Below are 12,414 nucleotides of genomic sequence, written 5' to 3'. Positions count from 1 at the left end.
ATGTATATCAGTGTAGAGTGAAACTCAGTGTGTGTGACAAGCATTGTTTTCAGAGTCAACAACACAGACAAATGTACCAAAAGGAGGGATTGGAAAACAAAGCCTGCCCCACACATAAATCTGATCCCCATCCTCATATCCCTGCTGTTAGGTGATCTCCTCACTCAGGCAAAAAGGTAACCCAGAATAAATAATCTGGGAAATTTCTACGAGACCCCCAGGTGATGGAAACATGTCCACGAGACCAAATTGACCAAGTCTTTCACATAAAGACACTTTCCTTCTGTGATCTCTGTGAAAAACCTATCTAACTCCCTCTTGAAGATTTGCAGACAGTCAGCACACACTGTTAGTGCTGCCAAATCTCCAGAATTTCTCTGAAGTCTCCAGGAAGTAAAGATTAATCTCCAGAGCACAGCTGTGAGTAACTTGGGGGAAAAAAAAATCAGAGGGGACTGTAAAAGGCGTTGATTTTTGAATTTGCTTTATGTTGGAGATGGGAAAGGGTTGTTTGATGTTTCGAGGTGCGCGGTTAAATGATGTAGCCACAAGGATTATATCAAATCAGAGCTGACAACGTGACTCACTCAACAGCCAGCCATGCATTCTGGAGCCATTCCATGACCAAGGTGATGATTGGCCGACAACTCTCCAACCCAGCCAGGCACAGTGCTGCAGTGGCCAGAAGTTGTACTGCAACGCTCTGCCTGGAACTAAATCCCAGGACCATTGGAATGCTAAGTCCCGGGTGGAGGAGGGGGATTTGGGGGGGGGGGGGGGTGGTGGGGGTGATTGCGGCGTCGTAGCGGGGAGGGACCCAGAGAGATATTAGGAAGGACTTCATCACTCAAAAGGTTTGGAATTCACTCCCACTAACAGCAGTTGAAACTCGATCAGTTGTTAATTTTAAATCTGAGATAGATTTTTGTGAAGCAAAGATATTAAGGGATATGGGCCAAAGGCAGGGATATGGAGTTAGGTCACAGATCAACCATGATCTCATTAAATGGCAGGACAGGTTTGAAGGGCTGAATGGCCTACTCTTCTTCCTATGTTCCTATAGTTCCAAGGTCCTGGGATAAGAAAGATTTTTTTCTGTTTCCCACCCTACCCTCACCTGCTCCCGCCAGTTGAGCAATTGAGGATGGGCAGGAAAAGGCCCTTAAATGGTCATGAAGTGGTCAACCAAGGTCCTCAATAGATGAATGGTTGGATTTCCCACCCGAGGGCCTGCCCGCCCAAGAGGGAAATTGCATCTGAGTTTGGGAATGTGGGTTTCACGGGGGATTCATGCCATTATATTTTATGCTCCCCTTCAGAACCAGCCTTGGGGGGGAATGTAAAATTCTGCCCTCTGTCTCTCCACGTTGTCATGTGGTCCTACATCCCAGATGTAGACTATATATTTACATATTTAATATTAACCCTTTATCTTCCATCATTTAGCTGTTTACAGGAATTATTGCCAAAGACAGCACAAGCAAAATGTTCTATACAGTGCCCCAGCATTCAACATTTTTACATGGTCAATTCACAGCCAAAATTCCACTTTTCAGATATTTTCTTGTTTGAATGTTGTAATGCATCAGCCAACAGTAACGTTCTTGTTTCCAACACCCTGTGTACACTTGTCAATGTGGACTAACAGAGTGTTAAGATGTAACCTGACCTGTACTTTACCTCACCACAGGTTGCTGAGGCCTTTCCCATCCTGGAAGCTTTTGGGAATGCTAAAACTGTCCTGAACAATAACTCCAGCAGGTTTGGGAAACTCCTGTGGATACATATCCGTCAGTAAGTAACAGATGGTTGACCTGCTGCTTTCCCCCAGCGTTTGTTGTATTAAATACATGTGTGTATTTAATAATCTCTACTGTAAATTTACACTCTGACCCAAATACCAATGTGTGGATTGAATCACTCCCTTGTCCTATTATCTCCAATTTGTGTTGTATTCTCATTGGTAATCCAAGTTTCCTGAATCCTGAGATCATAGGTGTCTGATTTTCATCTCTTGTGCATTGGCACCAAGGGAAGGGACAGACTATTGAAGGGGTTAGTTGTCGGGCAAGGAATGTCAATGTCAAACCCATTTTCTAATTTACTCATTCATTGGGGTGAGGGATCTATGGATTCCTAGATTGAGTAAGACTTGTTTATGCCTCCTTTTCTGCCTAGTGCTTTATTAAACTGGGTTCTGCACTACTCCTTGTGACTGAAGTCGATTCACATGGTCACATTTTGAAAGGGCCACCCATTGAGTTGGTCAGCAGGTGAAAATCTTTGTAGGGAATGTCATGAAAGGTGGATGCCATTTTAAAAGTAGGAAAATGTGTGGTGCATTGGGTTCGACACTGACCTTTCAGCTCTGACACCCAAGTTCTGATGAGATAAACATCTCTATTTCACAGTTGTGCCACGCGGAAACTGTAGTGTAGTGGTTATGTTACACGGTGAGTAATCCAGTTCAAAATCTCATGCTGAAAGTTTGACAACGTGGTAATGATGTGATCTGGAATACACAGTATGAGAGGGAAGTGAAAGTTAATTCAATCATAACTTTCAAAGTGGATTTAGATATGGACCTGGAAAGGAAATATTTGCAGGACTATTGGGTAAAAGACAAGAGGAGTGGGAATAATTGGAGCAATGGGCTTAATGGGCTCCTTCTGTGCTGTACATTTCTATGCAAAAGCAGAAGCAAACTGGATTACTAAATTCAGTAATTATAGTCTAATAAATACAATGGGGGATTTTCCACCCCTTTTTGGTGGGTGGGAATGGTGGTAGGGGCAGAGAATCGAGCTGGAGTCCCAAAACGGCTTTTACATGGTTGGATTTCCCTGCTTGATTGGCCCCGCTCCTACTATTCCGATCCCGACCAGACCTCAACAGTAGCTAAGTTACTTTTGATTTTGTAAGACTGTGAGGAAAGGATACCTCGCTCCAGAAATGATTTCACACAAAATATTACGAACACAGTATTAAAATATCTTTACCATCACACAAGAAATAGCTTACAATTACCCCTCAAACTGTGCTAATCATTACAGTGACACAATAACTGCTTCCACTCAAACAATGGAGCCATCTCAGATCCCAATCCACTTTTAAATAGATATCACTCAGGAATAATTGCTCTACAGAGATGTATTTGAGACTGAAAAGATAGACCTAAACCCTGTCAGAACAATGCAGAATCTCTGGCTGTATTTCTTTAGAAACTTCTCATTTTGTCTTCCAGTCACAAACTAAAACTGAACCTCAACACCTGACTGCTTCAATAATAATAATAATCTTTATTGTCACAAGTAGGCTTGCATTAACACTGCAATGAAGTTACTGTGAAAAGCCCCTAGTTGCCACATTCAGGCATCTGTTCGGGTACACAGAGGGAGAATTCAGAATGTCTAATTCACCTAAAAAGTATGTCTTTCGGGACTTGTGGGAGGATACCACAGCACCCAGAGGAAACCCACGCAGACACGGGGAGAACATGCAGACTCCACACAGACAGTGACCCAAGCGGGAACCGAACCCGGGTCCCTGACGGTGTGAAGCAACAGTGCTACCCACTGTGCTTCCGTGCCACCCTACTCCTGGCTCCTCTCATTAACAATATCATCTTGCTAGGCTGAAAACAATTTGTGGGATTCTCCGACCCCCCTGCCGGGCCGGAGAATCCCCGGGGGGGGCGGCACGAATCCCGCCCCGCCGCCCCGATGCCCCGATGCCGGCTGCCGTATTCTCCGGGGCTGTTTTTTGGGAGGGGGCGTGGTTCACGCCATTGGCAGCGCCCCCTCCCCCCGGAATTCTCCGGGCCCCTATGGGCCGTCCGTCTTTGCACAGTCCCGCTGGCGTGGGATAGACATGGTGCCACACAGGCGGGACCTGGCAGGTAAGTCGGCGGGGGCGGTCCTCGGGGGGGGGGGGGGGGTGGGGGGAGATACGTCCCGGGGGGGGGGGGGGGGGTCCCCATGATGGCCTGGCCCATGATCAGGGCCCACCGATCTGCAGGCGGCCTGTGCTGTGGAGGCACTCCTTCCTTCCGCGCCGGCCCCTGTAGGGCTCCGCCATGGCCGGCGTGGAGAAGAGAACCTCCATGCATGCACCAAAACACGGCGGCGGTTCCGCACATGCACGAGGCCACGCTGGGCGCCAACCCCTACGGCGTCCACCTAGCCCCCGGAATTGCGGCGAATTCTGCACTTTCGGGGGCTGTTGATGCCGGAGTGGTTCGCACCGGTCTTCCCGCCGGTGTGGGGACTTAGTCCCTGGAAAGGAGAATCCCACCCAATGTCTCTAATTTTCCCTACCCTGCAGGGAAGCCCAAACTTTTATTATGCTTTAATTGGACGTCAGACTCCCAAAACAAACTAGGATTTGTAAAAACACTGCTGCAGTAGTCATTCACACACTAACCCAGGCTTTTAACCCTGACTGCACCAAATACATACAATACAATGTATCTGAAATTCCTACATTCATCACACTACCAATGATGTAACAGGGATCCTGACTCCATTTACATAGAACATAGAACATAGAACGATACAGCGCAGTACAGGCCCTTCGGCCCACGATGTTGCACCGAAACAAAAGCCATCTAACCTACACTATGCCATTATCATCCATATGTTTATCCAATAAACTTTTAAATGCCCTCAATGTTGGCGAGTTCACTACTGTTGCAGGTAGGGCATTCCACGGCCTCACTACTCTTTGCGTAAAGAACCTACCTCTGACCTCTGTCCTATATCTATTACCCCTCAGTTTAAAGTTATGTCCCCTCGTGCCAGCCATTTCCATCCGCGGGAGAAGGCTCTCACTGTCCACCCTATCCAACCCCCTGATCATTTTGTATGCCTCTATTAAGTCTCCTCTTAACCTACTTCTCTCTAACGAAAACAACCTCAAGTCCATCAGCCTTTCCTCATAAGATTTTCCCTCCATACCAGGCAACATCCTGGTAAATCTCCTCTGCACCCGCTCCAAAGCCTCCACGTCCTTCCTATAATGCGGTGACCAGAACTGTACGCAATACTCCAAATGCGGCCGTACCAGAGTTTTGTACAGCTGCAACATGACCTCCTGACTCCGGAACTCAATCCCTCTACCAATAAAGGCCAACACTCCATAGGCCTTCTTCACAACCCTATCAACCTGGGTGGCAACTTTCAGGGATCTATGTACATGGACACCTAGATCCCTCTGCTCATCCACACTTTCTAGAACTTTACCATTAGCCAAATATTCCGCATTCCTGTTATTCCTTCCAAAGTGAATCACCTCACACTTCTCTACATTAAACTCCATTTGCCACCTCTCAGCCCAGCTCTGCAGCTTATCTATATCCCTCTGTAACCTGCTACATTCTTCCACACTGTCGACAACACCACCAACTTTAGTATCGTCTGCACATTTACTCACCCACCCTTCTGCGCCTTCCTCTAGGTCATTGATAAAAATGACAAACAGCAACGGCCCCAGAACAGATCCTTGTGGTACTCCACTTGTAACTGAACTCCATTCTGAACATTTCCCATCAACCACCACCCTCTGTCTTCTTTCAGCTAGCCAATTTCTGATCCACATCTCTAAATCACCCTCAATCCCCAGCCTCCGTATTTTCTGCAATAGCCTACCGTGGGGAACCTTATCAAACGCTTTGCTGAAATCCATATACACCACATCAACTGCTCTACCCTCGTCTACCTGTTCAGTCACCTTCTCAAAGAACTCGATAAGGTTTGTGAGGCATGACCTACCCTTCACAAAGCCATGCTGACTATCCCTGATCATATTATTCCTATCTAGATGATTATAAATCTTGTCTCTTATAATCCCCTCCAAGACTTTACCCACTACAGACGTGAGGCTCACCGGTCTATAGTTGCCGGGGTTGTCTCTGCTCCCCTTTTTGAACAAAGAGACCACATTTGCTATCCTCCAGTCCTCTGGCACTATTCCTGTAGCCAATGATGACATAAAAATCAAAGCCAAAGGTCCAGCAATCTCTTCCCTGGCCTCCCAGAGAATCCTTGGATAACTCCCATCAGGCCCCGGGGACTTATCTATTTTCAGCCTATCCAGAATTGCCAACACCTCTTCCCTACGTATCTCAATGCCATCTATTCTAATAGCCTGGGTCTCAGCATTCTCCTCCACAACATTATCTTTTTCCTGAGTGAATACTGACGAAACATATTCATTTAGTATCTCGCCTATCTCTTCAGACTCCACACATAACTTCCCATCCCTGTCCTTGACTGGTCCTACTCTTTCCCTAGTCATTCGCTTACTCATGACATACCTATAGAAAGCTTTTGGGTTTCCCTTGATCCTACCTGCCAAATACTTCTCATGTCCCCTCCTTGCTCGTCTTAGCTCTCTCTTTAGATCCTTCCTCGCTACCTTGTAACTATCCATCGCCCCAACTGAAACTTCACACCTCATCTTCACATAGGCCTCCTTCTTCCTCTTAACAAGAGATTCCACTTCTTTGGTAAACCACGGTTCCCTCGCTCTACACCTTTCTCCCTGCCTGACCGGTACATACTTATCAAGAACACGCAGTAGCTGATCCTTGAACAAGCTCCACTTATCCAGTGTGCCCAACACTTGCAGCCTACTTCTCCACCTTATCCCCCCCAAGTCACGTCTAATGGCATCATAATTGCCCTTCCCCCAGCTATAACTCTTGCCCTGCGGTGTATACTTATCCCTTTCCATCATTAACGTAAACGTCACCGAATTGTGGTCACTGTCCCCAAAGTGCTCTCCTACCTCCAAATCCAACACCTGGCCTGGTTCATTACCCAAAACCAAATCCAACGTGGCCTCGCCTCTTGTTGGCCTGTCAACATATTGTGTCAGGAAACCCTCCTGCACACACTGTACAAAAAACGACCCATCTAATGTACTCAAACTATATCTTTTCCAGTCAATATTTGGAAAGTTAAAGTCTCCCATAATAACTACCCTGTTACTTTCGCTCTTATCCAGGACCATCCTCACCATCCTTTCCTCTACATCCCTCGAACTATTTGGAGGCCTATAGAAGACTCCCAACAGGGTGACCTCTCCTTTCCTGTTTCTAACCTCAGCTCATACTACCTCGGAAGATGAGTCCCCATCTAGCATCCTCTCCGCCACCGTAATACTGCTCTTGACTAGCAGCGCCACACCTCCCCCTCTTTTGCCTCCTTCTCTGAGCTTACTAAAACACCTAAACCCCGGAACCTGCAACATCCATTCCTGTCCCTGCTCTATCCATGTCTCCGAAATGGCCACAACATCGAAGTCCCAGGTACCAACCCATGCTGCCAGTTCCCCTACCTTATTTCGTATACTCCTGGCATTGAAGTAGACACACTTCAAACCACCTACCTGAACACTGGCCCCCTCCTGCAAAGTCAAATCTGTGCTCCTGACCTCTGTACTCTCATTCTCCCTTACCCTAAAACTACAATCCAGGTTCCCATGCCCCTGCTGCATTAGTTTAAACCCCCCCAAAGAGCACTAAAAAATCTCCCCCCCAGGATATTTGTGCCCCTCAGGTTCAGATGTAGACCATCCTGTCTGTAGAGGTCCCACCTTCCCCAGAAAGAGCCCCAGTTATCCAGAAATATGAATCCCTCCCGCCTGCACCATCCCTGTAGCCACGTGTTTAATTGCTCTCTCTCCCTATTCCTCATCTCATTATCACGTGGCACGGGCAACAACCCAGAGATAACAACTCTGTTTGTTCTAGTTCTGAGCTTCCATCCTAGCTCCCTGAAAGCCTGCCTGACATCCTTGTCCCCTTTCCTACCTATGTCGTTAGTGCCAATGTGGACCACGACTTGGGGCTGCTCCCCCTCCCCCTTAAGGACCCTGAAAACACGATCCGAGACATCACGTACCCTTGCACCTGGGAGGCAACATACCTAACGTGAGTCTCTCACGCTCCCACAAAATCTCCTATCTGTGCCCCTGACTATCGAGTCCCCAATTACTAATGCTCTGCTCCTCTCCCCCCGTCCCTTCTGAGCAACAGGGACAGACTCCGTGCCAGAGGCCCGTACCCCATGGCTTACCCCTTTAACTTTACATGCAATTACCAAAGCAGATAAGGTGTTTTAAACTGATTATGCCCACATGTTGGATTGTCCATTAACGGCAGGTCTTCCACGACATGCACCTGGCAAACAGAACCCACTGTAGGTGCCCAGTTGTGTACACCCCGCAGGGGAGTGAATTCCAGAAAAAGGGACATAATTGACTGAAGGCACAACCACTAATGGTGAGGTGTGGCGAGTGGGGCACACAAGAGGTCAGGGTTGGAGTATCAGAGGCTTTGGATGTAGGGGCTGGAGGAGATAATGGAGATAGGGAGAGATGAGGACGTGAAGGGCTTTAAAGGCAATGATAGAATTTTTGAGATGTTGAGGGTCCAGGATCCAATATAAATCAGTGAACATAGGGTTGTTGAGAAGTGGGAATTTGAATTGTGTTCAGTTGCATTTGCAACTCCTGAGATAATGAATCAGTTCATGCCCGAAACAGAAAGATCTGACAACAGCCACGTTTAGTCTGCTAAGTGACAGGTAACAGTGACACCACATTAAGTGCCCAGACAACGGCCATCTCCAACAAAAGAGAACCTAATCATCTCTCCTTCATAATGTGGTCAAATCTACTGCCATCAACATCCTGGGGGTCACTGTTGGCAAGAAACTGAACATCCCTACCCACATAGCTACTATGGCTACAAGGGCAAGTTGGAGGCTGGGAACTCTGCGGCAAGTAATTCACTTCCTGACTCCCCAAAGCTGTTCCATGATCAACAAGGAACAAATCAGGAATATGATGGAATACTGTTCACTTGCCTGGATGAGTGCAGCTCCAACAGCACTCAAGAAATTCAATAGTGAGGGAGCTTTACTCTTTATCTAAGCCTGTGCTGTACCTGTCCTAGTAGTGTTGTAAGGGTCGCTCCTGTTTATTCCCTTAATTCCTTTTTTATTTTTTTGCGATTACCATTTTGATCCATGGATGAGTAATGGACCTGTGACTTTGATGCATTCTGTATCTTTAAGGAAAGGAGCTTGTAGATTGCCAAGCCTTGAAATTCAAGCAGAGGATTGCAGCAGCAGGGGACATTAGTGATGACTCAGATTGATGGACATGGCTATTGGCCAATAAATTGGCTCAGATTCCTGTGCCCTGCCTGGTGGTGATTGGTTCTGGTCTCACTGACATGTTTCTCAGAGTCACAAGGCTGTTTTTCTAGTGTTAACTAGGTTCTGAAGCCTGAATGGAGGAGTTCAAATACCCTCTCTCAAAGATCTGCTGAATTCTCTCCAGAAATCCAGTGTAAGAGCTCTCTATCCAAAAAATGTTGATGTGAAGCCGAAAACCAGAATTTGATAACTCTCTCTAGAAAATAAGCTGATGTCCAAGCAGGGACCAGAATCCAATAACACTCTCTCAGAACAGGCTGTTGTAGAGCCAGGGGCCACTCCTGGAAAGGTTGTGAGAAAGATATACTGCCGAGCTGCAAAGAAGATCATTACATGCTTACTTCCAGAGACTTTAAACCACACTCATACTGTGAAGAGAGTGCATTGAAGAACTCATCATCGGCAGCAAGGACTCTACTCTTTTGACTCTAATCCTTATTATTTTTTCACCACCTTTTCCTTCCCCTCTGTTTATGTCTGTCTTGTGTGTGTGGGTAGAGAGTGGGGCAGTTAAGGGGGGGGGAGGGGGGTCAGGTGTTAACCAATCGCATTCACTGCATATTTCATAATTGTTTTAATTATAAATAAACAGTAATTGTGTATAAATTTACAAGTCTGGTGACTGTAATTATTGGGAAGCCAAGGGCCAAGGATTTGGCGTATTTTATTAAGAATTATTGGTCAGTCCTCTTGTATTGTGACTCTGGGGCACGTGGGGCGCGAACCGACCACACACTTGCCCAGGGTGGCATATTAGTGTTTAGCAGGGACAGTGTAGAGGGATTTTATTCTGTCTTTAACCCCATGCTTTACCTGCACTGGGAGTGTTTGATGGGGATAGGGGGAATTTTAGTCTGTATCTAACCCCGTACTGTACCTGTCTTAGGAGTGTTTGATGGGGACAGTGTAGAGGAAGTTTTACCCTGTACCTAACCCCTTCCTGCACCTGTCCATGGAGTGTTTGATAGGGAACGTATAGAGGGAGCTTTACTCTGTATCCAACCCTGGGCGAAATTCTCCGGAAACGGCGCGATGTCCGCCGACTGGCGCCCAAAACGGCGCCAATCAGACGGGCATCGCACCGCCCCAAAGGTGCGGAATGCTCCGCATCTTTGGGGGCCGAGCCCCAACATTGAGGGGCTAGGTCGGCGCCGGACTAATTTCCGCCCCGCCAGCTGGCGGAAATGGCCTTTGTTGCCCCGCCAGCTGGCGCGGAAATTATATCTCCGGGCGGCGCATGCGCGGGAGCGTCAGCGGCCGCTGACAGTTTCCCACGCATGCGCAGTGGAGGGAGTCTCTTCCACCTCCGCCATGGTGGAGACCGTGGCGGAGGCGGAAGCAAAGAGTGCCCCCACGGCACAGGCCCGCCCGCGGATCGGTGGGCCACGATCGCGGGCCAGGCCACCATGGGGGCACCCCCGGGGGTCAGATCACCCCGCGCCCCCCCCAGGACCCTGGAGCCCGCCCACGCCGCCTTGTCCCGCCAGTAAGGTAGGTGATTTAATTTACGCCGGCGGGACAGGCAATTTATCGGCGGGACTTCGGCCCATCCGGGCCGGAGAATCGAGCGGGGGGGCCCGCCAACCGGCGCGATTCCCACCCCTGCCGAATCTCTGGTGCCGGAGACTTCGGCAACCTGCGGGGGTGGGACTCACGCCAGCCCCCGGCGATTCTCCGACCTGGCGGGTGGTCGGAGAATGACGCCCCCTGTGCTGTACCTGTTGTTGTGCATTTTCTCTTTACTATGCTCTTTACTCCGGCTCTGTTCCAATTAGGGCAATCAGTGAATTTGCCTTCTTTCTATATTGCCTATGTCCGAATGCTTAGAGTCGCCAGGTATCGAATGATACCACCACAAGTTTCAACCGGCTATCGATCAAAGAGCCAAACACCAGTTAGTTAGTTCAAGGTCAAGGGTACTTTATTTACAGACAATCAATCATGCAACATAAACACTACTAGTTAACTACACCTATTACTAAGACAACCTGTACTTAACTTCAGGCACCCGGTTTAGGTCAGGAAACAGTGGCCGCTGTTCAGGATCTCTTGGGTTCGAAGTGGTAACTGCTGCGCGGCTGGGCTCGTCCTTCTGGTAGTGGGCGTTGAACTCAAACTTGCTTCTGGTGTTGCTGTAGTTGGCAATGGCCGTGACCGGGGTACCAAGGCCAAAAGAGAGCGAGCATATGGCGAACTCTTCCTCTATACTTGGGGGCTTTTGCGCTATTTTGGGCGGTCCTTCGATTTGGGCCTTACTAATTGGGTGATCCCTGATCACCCCGTTCGATTCCTTAGCCAATAAGTGGGCGGGGATCTGGATGACTGGGCGTGTCTCAAGCGGTCATTGACCCTGTTGTTTGTGTTTTCCTTGGACAGGGAGTGGCACCGAAATGTCTGGGACTGTCCCGGTTGCTGGAGTACCAGTTCTTTGTGTTGGGGGAGATGGGCCATCACCTGCTAATCGGCCTGATTAACATGCTAACATGGGACGGGTTTTCGATACCATCTGGACTTTGCTGACGAATATGCATTTCAGGCTCAGAACCTGCCTGACTCTTGGCTTGTCCATTTTACCCATCAGTCTTTGCGAGGTACTCTGTGCTTAGTTGGAAGTGGCCATGTCAGATGCCTATACTCCGTCCTCTTGTTTCATAACGCGAAGCGTGAAGGATCACAATACTGGGTCTTCTTTGTTCTCTTGGGATGCCAGGTACTCTTAACCAAGGACAGGTTCTACTCTACTCTGCCCTATGGGTCCAAAAACATTTCCCTAATTTCCCGAAACAACACATGTCTAAGAATCTCTAGCTTGGGATTGCCAATCCCATTCAGCATTCAGTAAAAGGGGAACCTCTAACTGCCTCTAACTAGACTACACTCATGCTGCTATTTACAATCCAAGCTTATGTTACAATACAAAAAATATCCAATAGCAGCATCGCGTTTCTTCCTATCACTGAGACCTTGCATACACAGGAAAATAAACTTTATTCACAAAAACAACAATCGCGGAATTTATTAAAGAAAAGGTTCAGAAAGAGGGTGGGGTCTGTTGGAGTCCAAGGAAAGGGGCTCTGAATGTATATATTGGGGGGCAGGAGGCTCTCCGTCTCTCTTTCCGCAATTTAATTGTCTGAATGACGCTGTACAATATGGTTATTACTAGTAAGGCTTCCACTGTGCAGGACAG

General features: G+C 47.9%; 1 long non-coding RNA gene across 1 annotated transcript in view; it reads left to right on the top strand.

Moving 5' to 3' along the window:
* The window catches only part of LOC140394826 (uncharacterized), a 42,466-nt gene extending 33,298 nt beyond the window's left edge, over positions 1 to 9,168 (top strand). The window contains exons 2-3 of the long non-coding RNA XR_011936020.1: positions 1,691 to 1,794; positions 9,081 to 9,168. This is a non-coding gene — a long non-coding RNA (uncharacterized lncRNA). The remainder of the gene's footprint in view (positions 1 to 1,690; positions 1,795 to 9,080) is intronic.
* Positions 9,169 to 12,414: the final 3,246 nt, after the last annotated feature.

This window comes from Scyliorhinus torazame, chromosome 18 (genome assembly GCF_047496885.1).
Source record: "Scyliorhinus torazame isolate Kashiwa2021f chromosome 18, sScyTor2.1, whole genome shotgun sequence".
In the NCBI taxonomy this organism is placed as follows: Eukaryota; Metazoa; Chordata; class Chondrichthyes; order Carcharhiniformes; family Scyliorhinidae; genus Scyliorhinus; species Scyliorhinus torazame.
The sequence above is the reverse complement of the archived record's forward strand: the minus strand, read 5'-3'. Positions and strand labels throughout refer to the sequence as shown.